Here is a 19,787-nt window from a genome sequence, read left to right on the forward strand (position 1 = left end):
ACGCCAGAGGACTGCCGGGCTTCATCTGCATCTCTCGGAACCAGGCAGCAGGGCAGATACCAGAACCTCGGTGGGCATTAGATTGTCGGCTACATTGTCAGTGCACATTGGTGAGGGCTTCACACTCGCCTGAGATGAAAGCGGAGGCAGAGAGCGCCGAGGGTGCCAGCAGTTGGAGGACTGCTTGGGACCAGGACGACAGGACGATGCTGAGTCGAAGGCAGATGACGAGCCTCTGGAGTCGCCCATTAGGCGGCAGAAGCTGGGCATCTGGCGGAATGTGCAGGGGGATCTAGCGGAGATCCATGAGGGTCTCTGCATGCCATAGTCTTCATTGTGGAGGAGAACGTGCAAAGCATGAGCACTGCTTTGACCCTCATGGCCAAGCACACTGTCTCCTCCACTGAGAGAGTGGGGACTCTCATGGAGAGGCAGCTCCAGGAACAGAATCAGGGGTTTCTGGGGTTGCACTCAGACACTTAATCACTCACACAGGCAATGACCTCAGCTGGTCAGTGCCAATGTGGGAGATGGATGAGGCACCCAGTATCCCAGCTAGGTGCCCGTCCATCATTGGCGAGCAGGGAGGTCCAGAGCGACCTCACGTTGGCACATGACCTGCTTGTTGTCTCTGCGGGCTGCCTGCCAGTGTGCTCCAGATGATGGCAGTAGCTCCTCCGTCCCTCTGCCAGTGACCATGGCACCTGATGCGGCTGCAATGACTTGGGAGAGGCCAGCCATGACACTGGCCACTCCCTCCTAGGTGGGACCAGCAAAGGCCCCACTGGCCAGAGGACGACAGCCAAGGTCATTCAAGGCCGACAAGGCAGCAGAGTCAGCAGGTTGTCTCCAATGCTGCTGCTAGCGAGGGGGGAGAACCTAGACGCAGCACCCGCAAACGTAAGTTTAAGGCACCGTGAGCACAAGGAGGATTGTTCACGGGTGATCTTCTGTTCAGTTATGTTTGGTTTATATGTCTACTGGTATGGACATCCACACCAGTAATGGTCACGTCAATGTGAGTTGAATGTGACAATAACATTAAATTTGCTTTTGTTGTGATGGCCTGTGTATGCTTCACCTTTTATTTTTGGTGCAGAGTACACCAGTATGTAATGAGTGGCTCTAAACATTATTGCACAGGCACTAAGTGGACTTTGGGTTCAGATGACAGGGGCATTTCAGACATCCTGGATGGAGGAGGAAGACCTGGCATGATGTGGGCATGGATCTTTGGCAGCCTAGCTGAAGGAGCGTTGGATCAAATCATCCCTGGTGTCCCTGCCTCCCTGGATGTTACAGAAGTCTGCCTCCATGTCCCCAGTGTTCTCCTGACCGTGCTCCTCTTCTGACTCACTACTGGATTCATCATCTGTGGCCTGTGCAGCTGCGTCAAGAACCTCTTCCTCCAGTGGGTCTCCCATTGCCAGTGCCAGATTGTGGAGAGCGCAGCATGCAACCACAATCAGTGACACTTACTCTGGGGGGTATTGTAGTGCTCCCCCTGAATGGTCCAGGCATCGGAAGCACATCTTCAGAAGACCTATAGTTCTCTCCATCACTGCCCTTGTGGAGGCATGACTCCTATTATGTCACTGCTCCCCCTCTGTTCTTGGGTGGCAGAGAGGCATCATAAGACACCTTTTCAACTGATGGCCCTTGTCACCCAGCAGCCATCCATCCAGCCGGGCTGGAGCACTGAAGACCCCTGGCACCTGGGAGTGTCTCACGATGTAAGCATCATGGGGGCTGCCTGGGTACCTTGCACAGACTTGCAGAATCTGCATCCTGTGGTCACACACTACCTGCATGTTCATGGAGTGGAAGCCCTTCCTGTTGACAAAGGCACCTGGCTGAACCACTGGCGCCTTAATGGCCACATATGTGCCATCTATTGCACCCTTGGTGTGGGGGAACCCAGTAATTGCTTTAAAGCCTCTGGCTCACTCAGCTTGGCTGGCCTCATCCATTCAGTAATGAATAAATGTCATTGCCCACCTGAACAGAACATCTGTCACCAGTTTGATGCAACTATGGACAACTGTTTGGGAGACTTTACACAGATCCCCCACTGACCAGATGCATAGAAGTTGAGGGTCACTGTGACCTTCATAGCCACTGGCATGGGGTGTCAACCCACACAGTCGGAGCTGACCTCAAGCCTAATCATCTGACAAATGAAGGTCCCTGGAGTGGTGGAGCCTCCTTTGGCATTGCACCTCTGACACATTGAGGTAGCTGCATCGCCGCCTGTAAACCTGGCAGCAGGATAGTGGCATCTTCTGCAGCCCCTAATGTCTTGGACTACCTGCTGTCCCTGTGCCCCTTGTGCCTGTGCCTCAGCTCCCACGGGTTACTTCTCTGGAAGCTACATTGGGACACCTGGCCTCCTCTCCCTTCTGCCCCTCTCTTTCTCCTCAGAGAAGGTGCCACCAGTGGAGATCACAATCCCCATTACCAAGATAACGGAAGGCTGTCTGATACCTGGAAGGGTCCACATGGACTGAATCTTCCTTGGTGCCTTGGGGACACCATTGAATCCTGAAATGAAGCCTGGAAATGCTAAGAATGAAGCCCTCAACAGAGATGAAGCTGTCAAGTATCAATAAGCAACCAGCAACAAACTATCTCCAACACTCCTCACTACTCACACCGGCAATGTTGCTGGCCCTTTTTATCCTGTCCTTGGATGACGTTTTGCAAATTGTCACTGCCCGCCTGCCCATTTTGCCCATGCAAACATGATTGCCTTTCTAACTGCCTTAATTGGCCTCTTAATTGATGGTGAGCATGGCTCCAACGCTTGCGTGCGCCCACCGACCGAAATATCGTGCAAGCGCAGGGTGACATCAAGGCACTTGCCTGACGTCATCTCATGTGATTTCACATCCGATCTGGCCCACCCGATCTGTGTAAAATTCTGCCCATAGGAATTTATTTTCATTAAATGAACATTTTACCAATCTTGTTAACAATTTTGAATGAGTGTAGTTTCTAATTTAGAAATCAGAGTGCCCTCTGGCTAGGATTAATCACAATGACTTTTTTACACCCTCATTACTATCATAAGTAATTACAAACCAAAATAATTATTCCTTATTATCTCAAGAGACACAGCCAAGTGACACAGTCATGCATCTTTTGGTGCATGAAATGACTTGTATGTAAAACTTAGACACTATTAAACCTCCAATAAACTGTACTCTGAGGACAGTGTTGATGCTAAAAGCTACACTAAAAATGTCCTCTCTATTTTTCTCACATATATATTCAAGTGTGATACAGTGACCTGAAGACCATTTAAAATGATGCTTGACGTAATATTCCACGTCAATTATAGAATTAGAAACCCTTCAGTAGATCAATATATTATATGCCAAATCAAACATTAATTGGGTAATGAGTCATCATTCTCTAGTTACAAATGCAGTATAGATTGGAATAAAAGCTCCAGATTCAGCCACGACGTTAACTGCGAGGTTAAGAATGCAGTAATTTTAATCTTTATTAATTGCACACAATCGGGATTAGCATTATGACGCCCACAAATTACCTTTATTATGGAACCATTGTAACTTCACTTGTGATCGCTAGATCTTCCAAATGTTCAAACTATTGAATTATCGATTTCTGCTTTGGTTGAGCTTTCACAGCCCTCTGGGGTAGAGAACTCCAAAGATTCACCGCCTTCTGTGTAAAAAAAATTCCTCCTCATCTCAGTCTTAAATAGCCGACCTCTCATTCTGAAATTATGTCCCTGGTTCTCGGCTCACCAGCCAGGGGAAACATCTTATCTTTATCCACCCTGTAAGAATTTTCTAAGTTTCAATGAGGCCATCTCTCATTCTTCAAAACTCTAGAGAACACAAGTCTAATTTCCTCAATCTCTCCTCATAAGACAATCCTGTCACCCCAGAGATTAGCCTGGTGAACCTCCATTGCACTCCCTCTATGTCAACTACCCTTCCTTAGATAAGGAGACCAAAGCTGTACACAGTACTCCAGGTGCGGTCTCACCAAAGCTATCTTTAGATATATGGTCTAGGTCTACTGAAGGATTCCCAATTTTCCAGTTAACCTTGAGTGTCTCAAAACTGCTCATCCAGCAGCACTTTGAATGTTCTTTAGGCCACTTCTATCAGGAAAACAATATTGCTTGCCTATGCTGAGGACTCAGTGCTCAGCCCTGCCCATGACAAAAGAAAGATTACAACTATTTAAATTTGTCGCTAGTGATTGTTGCCTCAAAATGAAAAAATAAAAACCACTTCTTGAGATGGTTTTCTGCTATCCTAGTGCCTGCACTGTTCCTCTCATACATCACAGTGCTATTTTAATAGGAAGGGTTATAAAATTGCTTTCAACTCCAGAAATTTCATTAGCATGATCAGAGAGAGAAACACTTAAACCTAATTGATAGCTGAAATGTTATATCCAACAAAGTAAAGTAACGCAAACATTAGACTCCAGATCGGTATATATTTGTTATGTCAATAAGGCATGAAAAGAAATCAAAACTGTACGCAGCAAAGCTCTACTCTTTTTTGCTATTTTTAAAGGGCTGCAACAGGACACATGCCTCACAAGGCTGGCCATCTGTTCTGGAAGGTGCCAGCAAAGACTACAAGAACAAAAGGGTTCCACTCTCATCATTGTGGAATCTCACATCCCATCATTAGGCCACATTATAATCACAAACTGGAAAACTAACAGATGAACTGACTCCTCCAGCCAGGATAATAACAAAGACAGAGGCATCGAAACTTATCATACCTGAAGAAGTGTTAACAGCCACCATTTCAACTTAAGGAAAACAATGGATGTTGGCCAGAAGCACGGAAACTGCTTGCAAGGCTGCAATCAACTCATTAATGGGCCACATCACATGACCTATGCATCTAGCCTTTTAGATTGTTTTAATATTACATTTCTAGCTTCAGAGCTCAGACTGCTGATGTAACACCAACCAGAAAGAAATCCAGCAGCTCTCGGCTGACCGGGCAGTCAGCCACCATCTCTCAACTCCTCAAAGCCTGTTTGATTTTAAAGTTTCTGATCAATGTCTGCCAAGCGCCCTAAGCCCATAAACTTGTACCGCATCGTCATTCCTTTCAAGGACTCTCGTGTTGTTGTTTCCAACCAGACACTCACCTGCACTGAACTCTGCCACGAAGGAAACACCCTATGGACTTTGACTTCTTGCACTCTGGAAATGACGTGAATTGCTATTCATTTCTGTGGTTCTTTACTCTTGTTGCCCATTGTTGTAAATCTTCCTCTTCTCTACCTCCTCTTACTATGTATATATATATATATATATATATGCGTGTGTGTGTGTGTGTGTGTGTGTATATATATATGAGGTTACGAACACTCCCCCATACCTGTCCCCCACCGCCACCCTCCCCTCCAGTTTTTAATGTGAATAAACTAACATTATGAGATAATCATAATGAAAGGTTACTGCAAATTATTTTTAAAGTGGATCACAGAAACTAAGGGTTTAGGGAAAGAAGGCACAGCCTATTTTTTAAAAAATTCAAAAACACCTCTGCTTATGGACAGACAGGGAGAGGATAAAGAAGTTCAATTTCTCTCTTTCCTGTCTGTAACACATTCTTTCAACATGCAGTTCTCAATGCATCCAATTACATCTGCATTTCTATCAGACAGGTAGAGACATGCATATTGTAATTCATGTTTCATGAAGGAAATGCCTGCATCTGCTCCAGGGAAAGCTCAGAATTAGCAGGACATCACAAAGTGGACAGGCATCTGGCATCACAGGTTTCCACTTATTTTTTCCTGTGCTTAGTGTTCTGGGTGCATAGAGATGGAAATTCAGCCATACTGAATGGCAAAAGCATGGGCAAAGGCTTTTACAGTGGGTGATCAAAGGTACAGATGGAGATGGGCTATGTTACTGACCTTGTTTATTTGTTCAGGGGTTGTGGGCAAGGGTCGGCAGCGTGCCTGTCGACAATTAAGAGGCCTATTATGGCCATTAATTCATTAATTAAGAGAATTTTTTTCTGCCCGTCCAACGTTACGGTTGGCAAGTGGGCGAATCGACCAGGCCACCTTCGGATTTTTGAGGAAACATCATCCACGGATGAGGTTTCCGACATTAATTTAAATTGATTTTGGGCACTCTTGGGAAGGGTGGGAGGGGTATGGGGGAAGGTCAGGTTTTGAAACAAAAACAGAATTACCTGGAAAAACTCAGCAGGTCTGGCAGCATCGGTGGAGAAGAAATCAGTTAACGTTTCGAGTCTTCATGACCCTTCGGCAGAACTGAGTATAGTTAGGAGAAAGGAGAAATATAAGGTTTTGAAAGCTTGGTGGGGGTGGCACAAGGAACCATCTTGGGGGATGCCCCCAATGTGCACAGGCCACCACCCCCCTCCCACCCGAAGGAGGTACACCCCCTTCCTTCCCGCTTTTCACCAGACTTGGTGAAAAATCAGGCAGCCCACACTCGTGTACCTTCCACCTCCAACTGTATTGTGGCAGAGGAGGCAGAATTTTCCCTTTAATTGGGAAATAGGGGTTTCAATAAGCCTAAGGGTGGACGGACTTGTGGGATCCTTAACCATCACTGTATTATGGGAAATAGGTCAGGGGTGGGTGGGAAGGCAGTGTGCTAACCACCCATCATATTTTATGTGCTTCCCACCAAAAACATACTCGGCAGGGGTGGGGGGGACATAAAATCCAGGCCGCTGTCTTTTTATATTTGTGTTAGCCATTTTCTAACTTATTATTTCTTTTTACCTCTTTCTTTTCTTTCCCCATGGTTTTGGTTTCTCTTTCTGTTTTCTGTTTCACTTTACCTCTGATTTCCTAGATCACTCTCTTTCATCCCATGATGTCCATGGCTTGGCTCAGGCTGCCTCCATTCCCCATTACAGCTGGAGGCACCTTGGTACTTGTTATAGCAACAATAACACCAGCTTGCAATTATACTTGTGCTTTCAACCTAGAAAACATCCCAAAGCAGCTTTCAGAAAGGATGGTCAAGGCTCTGTCACCAGTGGTGGGTGAGTGAAGGGATGATTGTGGCATGAAAACAACAATAAGACCATAAGGCGTAGGAGCAGAAGTAGGCCACTTGGCCCATCAAGTCTGCTCCGCCATTCAATGAGATCATGGCTGATCTGATAATCTCCCTTTCCTGCCATTTCCCCATAACCCTTGATTCCCTTACTGATTAAAAATCTATCTCAGCCTTGAATATACTTAATGACCCAGCCTTTTACAGCCCCCTGCAGTAAAGAATTCCACAGATTGACTACCCTCTGAGAGAAGAAATTCCTCCTCATCTCTGTCTTCCTGCAGCTATTCTCACTTCTACCGAATTACTTCCCACAGAATTTAATTATAATTTTTTAAACAGCACTAGGAATGAAGGAAAACTTACAAAAACAATTTGCATTTTCTACATTGAAGTTCGCATTCAAGTAATGGACAGAAAACTCAAAAATTATCAAGAAAGGAGAAAAAATGGTTGGTCAAAATCGCAGATGCATGTAACCAATGGGAAAATTGAGTGAGGATTTTAAAGGATAGAGACAGAAGGAGAGTCTCTTTAGCATAAGGAACCAGAATTCAGGGCCAGGATTTTTCCCTCATTGGGAGGGCTCAGTGGGGGCGGGCGGGAGCGGTCAGTAAGCCGACTGCCACCCGCGATCGGGGCCGGATTGTGATTTCACGCTGGTGGGCCGATAGGGCCCGCCTAGTGTGAAACGCACATGGCAGCACTCAGCGCTGCTGGTGTGGCAGAGGGAGGGGAGAGGGCGAGCAGGGAACTTCACGCATGTGCGCAGGTGCGCGCTGGAAAAGCTCCCTGAGGCACAGAGCTGCCTCAGGGAGATGGAAAGTTTAAGAATTAAAAATAAACAATTTTAAATTGTTAAAAAACATGTCCCCTCATGTGACCTCTGTCGCATGAGCAAGTGACATGTTCTTAATGAAATGTTAAAATTTATATTTTATTTTTAATAGCTGTTGAAAACCTCATCCCGCCCGTGGATGAGGTTTCCTAAAAAGTGGAAAGGCCGCTTGGCCTTCTCGCCTGTCCGCCAACCATAAGGTTGGATGGGCAGCAAAAAATAACATTTAATTGGGACCTTAAAGGCCTTACTAGGCCTTTTAATTGTCGGCGGGTGCGCTGCTGACTCCCGCACATCCCTGCCGACCGAAATATTGCACGTCATTTTACACTCGAACAGGTCAGGCATATGCCTGCCCGCTCCACGAAAAATCCTGCCTCTGGTATCTGTCGGACCAGAGTAGGCTAGGGGACCGGGACGATTAATCAGATACACCAGGAGGCATAGAACTCTCAGAACCTATATTTACTTCTGAACCCTTTGTGTGAACGGAAATTAATGAATGAACAAATGTACCACATATAGATAGCAAGGAAGAGTTGGGGGAGCAGGTGTAAATGGAAGAGTATATCAAACTACCAAGCAACATGAGACGAGGACCACCTCAGTCCCATGAACTTTATATAAAGCCTAAGAAGTCAGCAGCTTCCTGGAATGCTGTCCCTCAGTTTTACCTAGAAGAAACACAAGAATAGGTAATTAAACTAGTTAAGAAAGATGAGAGACAGAAACCAGGGATTTATAGACTAATTAGCCTAACACCTGTTGTCAGGAAATTGCTAGAGTCTATAATTAAGGATAGATTGACTGAACACCTTGAACATTTCCAGCTATTCGGAGAGAGGCAGCATGGATTTGTAAAGGATCGGTCATGCCTTATGAACCTGATTCAATTTTTTGAAGAGGTGACTAAAGTAATGGACAAGAATATATCTAAGTATGTTATTTATATGCACTTCCAGAAGCCATCCAATAAAATCCCTCATAAGAGACTGTAAGCTAAAGTTGAGGCTCATGAAATAGAAGGCAAACTGCTGGCCTGGTTAGAAAATTGGCTGACTGGAAGGTGTGAGTTAGGGTAAGGGGCAGATACTCTAGGTGGCAGGATGAAACTAGATATATCCCACAAGGATATATGTTAGGGCCTCAATTATTCACAGTTTTTTTATTAACTACAAAGATGATGGGCTAGAAAGCCAACTACCCATATTTGCTGATGGCACTAAGGATGGGAGGTGTTGTGTGTTGTGTAGGTGGAAGCATAAAATTACAAAGTGGTATTGATAGATGGGCAAAGCAAATGGGCAAAACTGTGGCAATGGATTTCGATACAGGCAATTATGAGGTCGTTCATTTTGGACCTAAAAAGGATAGAACAGGATACTTCCTAAATGCTGAGAAGCTAAAAATAGTGAAGGCCTCAAGAGACTCAGGGTTCCAGGAACACAGGTCATTAAAATGCCATGAATAGGCACAAAAATAATCAAAAAGGCTAATGGAACACAGGCCTTTATGTCTAGAGGACTAGAATACACCGGGGCAGAAGTCATGCTTTAGCTATACAAAGCCCTGGTTAGACCACATCTGGAACACTGTGACCAGTTCTGGGTATCAAACCTGAGGAAGACCTCAGAGGGAGTGCAGCATAAATTTACTAGATTGATACCTGGGCTGAAATTTTACAGCCCCATCGCGGCAGGGATGGGGTCATCAAATGCAGCGAGCCATTCGAAACTCCATTGACCTCGGTGGGACTATTAAACCGCACTGGCGTAAAATTCCACCACAGGAGTTCAAGGGTTAAGATATGAGGAGAGGTTGAAATAAACTAAGCTTGTATTCCCTTGAATTTAGAAGGTTAAGTGTGATTTGATTGAAGTTTTCAAAATATTAAGGGGAACAGATAGGGTAGATTGGGAGAAACTCTTTCTGCTAGTTGAAGAGTATAGGGCTAGGGAGCATAGTCTAAAAGTTAGAGCCAGACTTTTAAGGAGTGAAATTAGGGAACATGTCTTTATGCAAAGTGTGATAGAAGTTTGGAACTCACTTTTGCAAATGGCAATTGATGCTAGGTCATTCGTTAATTTTAAAACTGAGATTGACAGACTTATGCAAAGGCATTAAGTGATCTAGGACAAAGGCAACGTGAAAGTCGGTCAGTGGAACAGACTCGAGGGGCTAAATAGCCTATTCCTGCTTCTATCTTCCTATAAACAATATAAACAATGTAAGCAATTGGCGCCAGAGGAAGCATGGTGTTAAGAAAGAGCACATTGAGGCTGGAATTTTATTGTTGTAGCACGGTCCAAATGATGGTCTCGATAGCCAGGGTAACCCCATCAGTGGGCCCCCCGGCCATATTTTATAGGGGTCAGTCAACTAATTTTTTTGCCATTTGGGCTGCTGTTCCTTTAAAGGGGAGCCATTCGCTACCACCAGGAGCAGTCAGCCAATTTAAGGTGCAGCAGCTCAGCAGTCTCAGCAATTCCACTGGGAGAGGTGGCTAATGTTGGGACTATACCTGGAAGAAGCAGATGTCATGGAAGGATGCTGCTCCCCAACAAGGTAAGTGGGGTCTTGGGGCACTGGGTGCACTAGGGTCACAGGCAGACCCTGGTGACAAGGAAAGTGGGGGTGGAGGGGGGTTCCTGGGCTAAACAATGCTCAGACAGGGGGACACCCCCTGTCCACTGAGAGGTCGGCAGGGTAACTTGGTGGGTTTCCCTTGCGGCAGGGGTTAAATTCCTCAGCGGATTGCATGAGATTGGCCTGTGCTCCTTTGAGATTAGTACATTATGGCCTGAATTTTCCCTTTGGCAGGAGGGCGTGACTGGAGGGCCTAGGATCGCCTGGGAAACGGATCATTGACCGTGTTCAGCCCCCGACCGCAATTTCACACTGGCTGCCAATTAACGGCCAGCCGGGGTGAAACGCATGCTGAAAAGCGCAGCGCTGCTGGGGTGAGGGTGGAAAGAGGGTGGGCGATGACGTCACTGTGGGTATGGGTGAGCACTGCGAGAGAATTCCCTGAAGGCAGACAGCTGCCCCAGGGAGCTGCAGACCTTCAAATCATTGAATAAAGGTTTAAAAAGCTGCCAAAGAATGTCCATGCATCACAATCAAACACCTGAAAATATATCTCATAAAAATGCTGCCCACATATTTTTATTTTCATTTTATTTCATAACAGAATCTTATCCCGCCCTTGGATAAGATTTGATGAAAAATAAAAAATGTCGGTCTGGCCGATTCGCCTGTCTGCCAACTGTAAGGTTGGACGGGCCACGAAAAATCGGAGACAATTGCGCCGTTAATGGGCTTAATTGCCCTCTTGATTGTCGCTTCCGACTTTTGCCTGTGCCTGCCGAGCGAAATGTCACAAGTGCGCGATGATGTCAGGACGCTTGCCTGGCGTCTTCTCTCGCAATTTTACGCCCAATCGAGTTGGGTGCGCACCCGCCCGCGGAACGAAAAATTGAGCCCTATGGAGTCATCTAATTGAGGTTTTTAAAGTGATAAAGGGATCTGAAAGTGTAGATACAGAGAAACCTTCTCCCCAATGGGAGAATTCCGAACAAGGGGGAAAAATGTTAAAATTAGAACTTGTTAATCTAGGAGTGAAATCGGCAAGCACTTTTTCATACAAAGAGTAATTGGAAACTGATACTCCTCCAAATTGCTATTAATTTTACATCAGCTGAAATTTTCAAGACTGAGATTGTCAGATTTTTGTTCAGCTAAAGGTATCAGGGGAAATGAAACAAAAGTAAGTTGATGTGCAAAGCAGTCATGATCTAATTGAATGACAGAATAAGCTCAAGGGGCTGAATGGCCTACTCTTGTTACTATAAAATTCACCTCAATTCTTTTGGTTCAAGGAAACCCATTTGGAAGTGTTGTAATGTCATGAGAGGTTATTTCCGCTTGTAATGAAGTATTACAGTGGCAAATTCAAAATAATCATATTAGCTTTTGACAGTAGTCTTACTGTAAAATGACAGTGATTTATGGCTAAATGCTTGTACTTATAGATCTTGAAGAATCACTGCTCTCAGTGATGTGTTCTATAGGCCTTCCACAACATTGCTGACACAACATTCCATCATGTGTGTCAAGCTTCCAATGAGGGATAGGAAATTTATTCTCTGACACTCAGTTCCTGTATTTAGTTTGCAAGCCATCAACCTTAATGCTGTGTGAATCTCCTGGGATATTCTGACTTCAAACAGAGGAAAAAAACACAGCACCACAAACTAGGTCAGTGCCATGACGAACGTGTGATGACAGCATTCAACAACAATTGTGAGAAATAACTCCTGCATTTAATGAGTGAATCCATTACTTGCAGCACTTGATTTTATATCCCACATGCTTACACATTTTCACCAGAGGTGTTCTAATTTAAAAAGATTTGGGAAAGGATGCATAATGCATCATTTAGTGACATCACTCCAATAAAATTTACTTGAGGCTCATACTTAGCCTAATAATCAAGAAATCTAAACAAACATTTTGGGCTTGTACCTTTTTGATTGAAACATCTAGCTTCTCACCATTTCCTTCAATCTTTTTTCTCACCAGAGACACAACTGTCCCTTGAATTCATTCATACGATTTGTTTTGTTGGCATTTTTCCTAACTATTCCACAATTCTGTTACTCTTCAGGGAGTTGAAATTCTGCTGAGTGCTATTATAAGCACACTTACTTTGCTTGTGTAAAGTTCTTATGTGCATAATTCAAACAAAGGAATTTTAAATTAATACACTGGCCAGTGTGCTAAAAAGGTCAGTCAGTGAAATTGCTTGTGAAAAACTTCCACATGCCCCCCTCTTTTTATTCCTAACTGCTTAGTTTTCCACTTTTGTTTCCTGGAATTTGAAATCTTCATCATGGTGAATAATTAGTCTGAATCAATTCTGGTATTTTCTTTTCCAATCTTAAAAATATTGATCAGGTTATTTCAAAGGCAAGGAAAGAATGAACTAGGTTGCATTCCTGTTTTATGGAATAAAACCTTTCTTATAACTTGCATTCCTGAATTTCAGAATCATCACTGTTGCTCGTCTCTGCATTTTCACGTAAGGACAATAATACGTCTTATGAATTATACAATAAAATAGCCATTTGTAGTAAAGTATACATTTTAAAATAGAATAAGTGTCTGTGGTAAATATCCTTTTGCGTTCAACATCAGTGCTTATCCAGTAAGTGGCTGTCATATTTTGTCTGTTCAGGAGTGGCCTTTGCTGCCCAATAGCTAAATGGTAGAGTAACTCATACGATTGATCCCTTATTGCATGCATTAGGTACCGTGAAGTAGCATTTGCTGCCCATTAATCATTCTATCTTTTCGGAAGGAGAATGAAAAGGCACTGTTATGAGTTAAGATCAATTGGAAACCAACAAAGTGAACAGGGGAAATATTTAAAATGTAACTTAACATGAGGGCCAGTCGTTTCGAGTGAATGGTTCAAAGGAGTGTGAGGTGGGCCTCATTGATGAGGAGTTTGCAATGGCCATTAGTGGAGGTGGAGGGGAGTGTTGCAAGTTCAGGACTGAAGTATGGGGAAGTTTAGCTTGGTAGGAGATTCTAAAAAAGTTACTGAAATTTATATACAACTGATTTTTCCTTTAAGATTTATTAATTAAGTGTGTATGAATGAGTCACTTATATCTAAGAAACAAAAATCAATTTCCAAGGCATTGCTTTTAATTTTTTTTTTCATGGGTTGTGGGTGTCGTTGGCTAGGCCTGCATTTTTACTGCCCATCCCTAATTGCCCTTGAGAAGCTGAGCCACCCTCTTGAACCGTTGCAGTCCATGTGGTGTAGGTACATCCACAGTGCTGTTAGGGAGGGAGTTCCAGGATTTTGACCCAACGGCATTGAAGGAACAGCAATATATTTCCAAGTCAGGATGGTGAGTGGCTTAGATGGGAATTTGCAGGTGGTGATGTTCCCATCTATCTGCTGCCCTTGTCCTTCTAGGAGGTAGAGGTGGGTTTGGAAGGTGCTGCCAAAGGAACCTTGGTGAATTCCTGAAGTGCATCTTGTAGATTGTACATACTGCTGCGACTGTGCATCGGTGGAGGGAGTGTCTGTTGAAAGTGGTGGATGGGGTGACAATCAAGCTTTGTCCTGGATGGTGTCAAGATTATTGAGTGTTGTTGGTGCTGCACTCTTCCAGGCAAGTGGAGAGTATTTCATCACACTTCTGACTTGTGCCTTGTAGATGGTGGACAGGCTTTGGGGAGTCAGGAGGTGAGTTTCTCTCCACAGAACCCCCAGCCTCTGACCTGCACTTGTAGCTACAGCAATTATATGACTAGTCCAGTTCAATGTCTGGTTAATGGTAACTCCCAGGATGTAGATTTGGGATTTAGCATTTAATTTCTAAGTGTAATTATCAGAGCTAAATTTCAGTAGGCTTCTTTTTATATTTCACATTCATTGGCTCCTCTTACATTCTACAGGGTGAAAATTGGTCATGGTTCATTTTTGGACCCATGGCTGATGGTGCAGCTCAACCAAGAGGCCCAAGGCCATCCATAAAATGGATGCGATAATGACTAATATCTACCCCTATGAGTGCAGCCAACTGTAAATGTACAAGACGCCCATAATGTAAACATGCCCAGCTCCTTTATACTGACATTATTTCAATTCTACCATTGGAATATGAGAGCCAGTTTTATTTGCATAAGGGGCTGGTCCACACATTTGCTATATGCCTCCGTATCAAAGAGACATTAAGAGCATCTGGAGAATCAGGAAAGCTGGTGTCAAGCTAAACACAGACAAATGCATTGTGAAGGTTATAGAATGCCAGTTCTTCGGAATGGAGTACTATAAAAGTGCAAAAGCAGTACATGGATGAAATGTCATACTTTTCTCCAACTCTGAGATCTCATTTTCTTTTGTCCATTGCATTCTCATTATCTTGCTATCTTTCACTCTTGCTCCACTTACTTTTTCACTGATAGCTAAAGATTAGCTCTCATTTCTTCCTGTCCTCCTCAATTGCCTTTTGGACTCTCTTGAGTCCCACATGATCAATACCGAGTTCACTTTAAAATGAGCCATTTATATTACGTTTTTTAGTGAATTATTATACTCACCAAGATGAAATCCAAACCCACTTTGAACTGGGCCGTAGCAATGAAGAAACAAAACAAAAACAGAATTACCTGGAAAAACTCAGCAAGTCTGGCAGCATCGGCGGAGAAGAAATCAGTCAACGTTTCGAGCCTTCATGGCCCTTCGGCAGAACTGCAGCATAGTTTCAACAAGGGAGAAATATAAATTGGTTTAAGGTGGGTGGGGTGGGGGGGGGGAAGAGACACATTGAGGGTGTGGTGTGAGCAGATAATAATCAAAAGATGTCACAGACAAAAGGGTCAAAGAGGTGTTGAAGGTGGTGGTCTTTGTCTGAGAAAAGTGCTAATTAAGAATGGAAAACAGGATATTCAAAGTACAGCTCTAGTGGGGGTGGGGTGGAAAGACTAAAGGTTTTAGTTTTAGATTTAAAAATAATGGAAATAGGTGGGGAAAGAAGAATCTATATAAATTATTGAAAAAAAAAGCGGGTGGGGGGGGGAAAGAAACGGGGTGGGGATGGGGGGAGGGGGAGTTTAAGATCTAAAGTTGTTGAATTCAATATTCAGCCCAGAGGGCTGTAAAGTGCCTAGTCGGAAGATGAGGTGCTGTTCCTCCAGTTTGCGTTGGGCTTCACTGGAACAATGCAGCAAGCCAAGGACAGACATGTTGGCAAGAGAACAGGGTGGAGTGTTAAAATGGCAAGCGACAGGGAGGTTTGGGTCTTTCTTGCGGACAGACCGCAGGTGTTCCGCAAAACGGTCGCCCAGTTTGCGTTTGGTCTCTCCAATGTAGAGGAGACCACATTGGGAGCAACGAATGCAGTAGACTAAGTTAGGGGAAATGCAAGTGAAATGCTGCTTCACTTGAAAGGAGTGTTTGGGCCCTTGGACGGTGAGGAGAGAGGAAGTGAAGGGGCAGGTGTTGCATCTTCTGCGTGGGCATGGGGAGGTGCCATAAGTGGGGGTTGAGGAGTAGGGGGTGATGGAGGAGTGGACCAGGGTGTCCCGGAGGGAACGATCCCTACGGAATGCCGTCAAGGGGGGTGAAGGGAAGATGTGTTTGGTGGTGGCATCATGCTGGAGTTGGCGGAAATGGCGGAGGATGATCCTTTGAATGCGGAGACTGGTGGGGTGATAAGTGAGGACAAGGGGGACCCTATCATGTTTCTGGGAAGGAGGAGAAGGCGTGAGGGAGGATGCGCGGGATATGGGCCGGACACGGTTGAGGGCCCTGTCAACGACCGTGGATGGAAAACCTCGGTTAAGGAAGAAGGAGGACATGTCAGAGGAGCTGTTTTTGAAGGTAGCATCATCGGAACAGATGCGACGGAGGCGAAGGAACTGAGAGAATGGGATGGAGTCTTTACAGGAAGCGGGGTGTGAGGAGCTGTAGTCGAGGTAGCTGTGGGAGTCGGTAGGCTTGTAATGGATATTGGTGGACAGTCTATCATCAGAAATTGAGACAGAGAGGTCAAGGAAGGGAAGAGAAGTGTCAGATATGGACCATGTGAAGATGATGGAGGGGTGGAGATTGGAAGCAAAATTAATAAATTTTTCCAGGTCCCGACGAGAGCATGAAGCAGCACCGAAGTAATCATCGATGTACCGGAGAAAGAGTTGTGGGAGGGGGCCGGAGTAGGACTGGAACAAGGAATGTTCCACATACCCCATAAAGAGACAGGCATAGCTGGGGCCCATGCGGGTACCCATAGCCACACCTTTTATTTGGAGGAAGTGAGAGGAGTTAAAGGAGAAATTGTTCAGTGTGAGAACAAGTTCAGCCAGACGGAGGAGAGTAGTGGTGGATGGGGATTGTTCGGGCCTCTGTTCAAGGAAGAAGCTAAGGGCCCTCAGTCCATCCTGGTGGGGGATGGAGGTGTAGAGGGATTGGACATCCATGGTGAAGAGGAAGCGGTTGGGGCCAGGGAACTGGAAATTGTTGATGTGACGTAAGGTGTCAGAGGAATCACGGATGTAGGTGGGAAGGGACTGGACAAGGGGAGAGAGAAGGGAGTCAAGATAACGAGAAATGAGTTCCGTGGGGCAGGAACAGGCTGACACGATCGGTCTGCCAGGACAGTTCTGTTTGTGGATTTTGGGTAGGAGGTAGAAGCGGGCCGTCCGAGGTTGGGCGACTATCAAGTTGGAAGCTGTGGGAGGAAGATCTCCAGAGGAGATGAGGTCAGTGACAGTCCTGGAAACAATGGCTTGATGTTCTGTGGTGGGGTCATGGTCCAGGGAGAGGTAGGAGGAAACGTCTGCGAGTTGACGCTCAGCCTCCGCGAGGTAGAGGTCAACGCGCCAGACAACAACAGTACCACCCTTGTCAGCGGGTTTGATGACAATGTTGGGGTTGGACCTGAGAGAATGGAGTGCAGTGAGCTCAGAAGGCTCATTTTACATTCGAGTCTTAGAGCCAATAGACGGAAGAAATCAGTCTCAGATGGATTTGAATTCCCGATTCTAGTAGTGTAATCCAATGTGCCTTCTAGTCCCTCTTAAATGCTATTGTTAAGTATTGTTTTAAGTATTCTAAAATTATATACATCTATTGTAGTAAAATATAGTTTGATTTGCTATACCCACTTCTGGTACAATTGCAGCAGACTCCCTGCCACTCAACAGCACTTGCACTATTTTCAGCCAATGGTGTCATTAGGTGATATGTGTTGGTTAGCCTTTCTGAGGAATGATTGCTGAGATGTTGGTAAGTCCAAACAATAAATGACTTATTATACATAACTAAACTATGTACAGCTACTTATGACTAGGTGTAACACTGCTGAAGCCATGAACATTCTCTCACTAGACTTCTCGTCATGTGGTCTCTTACATCATCATTACGGGTGGCGCTATTTTTACACAGTCCCACATATTAACCCTTACAAACCCTAAAACTACATCTTTCCCCAAGTCTTCATCCATTTTTTTTCCATTCATATTTAGATACTACCTCATCTCCCGGCAAATCCACTGATTCAATTTTCCAGGCGGCTTCGCAACTCTCCCTGATCGTGTTCGTGTCAGACTTGGAAGATTAGTAGTCTCTCCCTGAACTCCTTTGTCTTGACTTGAATGGTCTTCATTGAGAGTTGCAGTGTCTGGTTCTTTATTAATTTCTGACTCAACTTCTGGTACTTCCAAATGTATGACTGATTGTCGTCTTTGATGAAGAGAACTAAGATTCCTCTGGTTTCTTCATATAATACCTTCTGAAGTATGTACTAAATGAGATCTCTGTTGATTGTCTCTCTGGACTATTACTCCTTCTTTGCCTTGGTCCAACTTCTGGGTCTGGACTTAATAATTTCTTCCTCTATTTGATGTTATACTTTTCTCAATCACATGTCCCACTCTCTTAATTTGATTCTGCAGGTTTATCCCTCTCTTGGCATTTCCTCTAAAAAGGGAGAATTCCTGATTCTGTAAAACATACATTGCTTCCAATATCTGCTTTCCCTTGTACTGGAGTGCCTGTAACTTTCCCTGGTACTGGAGTGCCTGTAACTTTCCCTGGTACTGGAGTGCCTGTAACTTTCCCTGGTACTGGAGTGCCTGTAACTTTCCCTGGTACTGGAGTGCCTGCAACTTTCCCTGGTACTGGAGTGCCTGTAACTTTCCCTGGTACTGGAGTGCCTGCAACTTTCCCTGGTACTGGAGTGCCTGCAACTTTCCCTTGTACTGGAGTGCCTGTGGCTTTCTCTTGTACTGGAGTGCCTGCAACTTTCCCTTGTACTGGAGTGCCTGTGGCTTTCTCTTGTACTGGAGTGCCTGTAACTTTCCCTGGTACTGGAGTGCCTGCAACTTTCCCTGGTACTGGAGTGCCTGTAACTTTCCCTGGTACTGGAGTGCCTGCAACTTTCCCTTGTACTGGAGTGCCTGTGGCTTTCTCTTGTACTGGAGGGCCTGTAACTTTCCCTTGTACTGGAGTGCCTGTGACTTTCCCTTGTACTGGAGTGCCTGTGACTTTCCCTTGTACTGGAGTGCCTGTAACTTTCCCTTGTACTGGAGTGCCTGTAACTTTCCCTTGATTTTTAGGCCTCCTGAGCCCTAAAGCTGGGTTTCCAGTCTGATAAAACCATTACACCCACTCGACTATCTGGTTTAAAGTTGGTGATATGTCTGTTGATACATACACCTGTGTTCCAGAATGCATGATTGGGGTCAATAATCTCACCCAGGAAACCATTTTATTCGTCTTCTAGCAGAAATTTTTCAACTTCATTAGTAGCCTTTTCGAGGACACTTTTTCTTTGAAGCCTGTGGATTAGAGGTCTTAATTCAGCGTATCTCCCCAAAATGGCCAATCCTTCTGCAGAGAAAGCATTCTGCAATGTTTGCAGGACACTATTCTGGCCTGTGGGTCTTTTTGGCGCCACAATGCTGGCAGAGTTTAATGGCATCTTGTACTTTCCCTTCAAGTTGTACCATCTTTTCTGATGCTTCTTTTACATTCTTGGGCTTAAGGAACTTTATGGTCGCTGGAGGTTTCCTGAGCCAAGGTTTTTCTTCACCTGTCAGTATTGCCCAGGTTTATTGACCTCTGTTTGTCTCACCAGCTGTATTACTTTTTCTAAGGTTAGGTCTTCCTTAGATTGTAATAAGTCTGATGGATTTCACTGGTAACACTAACTACAATGCCGTCTCATATTTATTATGTTTTTGTGTCTCCATACTTGCATCCTTCAACTAGCCTGTAAAGGTCATTAATATAAGCACATACTGGTTCACCTGGTCTCTGGGCCCTTTTGTTGAACTTGGCCCTTTCCAGAATCTTATTGCTTCTCACGTTGAAAT

This window comes from Cetorhinus maximus, chromosome 1 (genome assembly GCF_964194155.1).
Source record: "Cetorhinus maximus chromosome 1, sCetMax3.hap1.1, whole genome shotgun sequence".
Classification (NCBI taxonomy): Eukaryota; Metazoa; Chordata; class Chondrichthyes; order Lamniformes; family Cetorhinidae; genus Cetorhinus; species Cetorhinus maximus.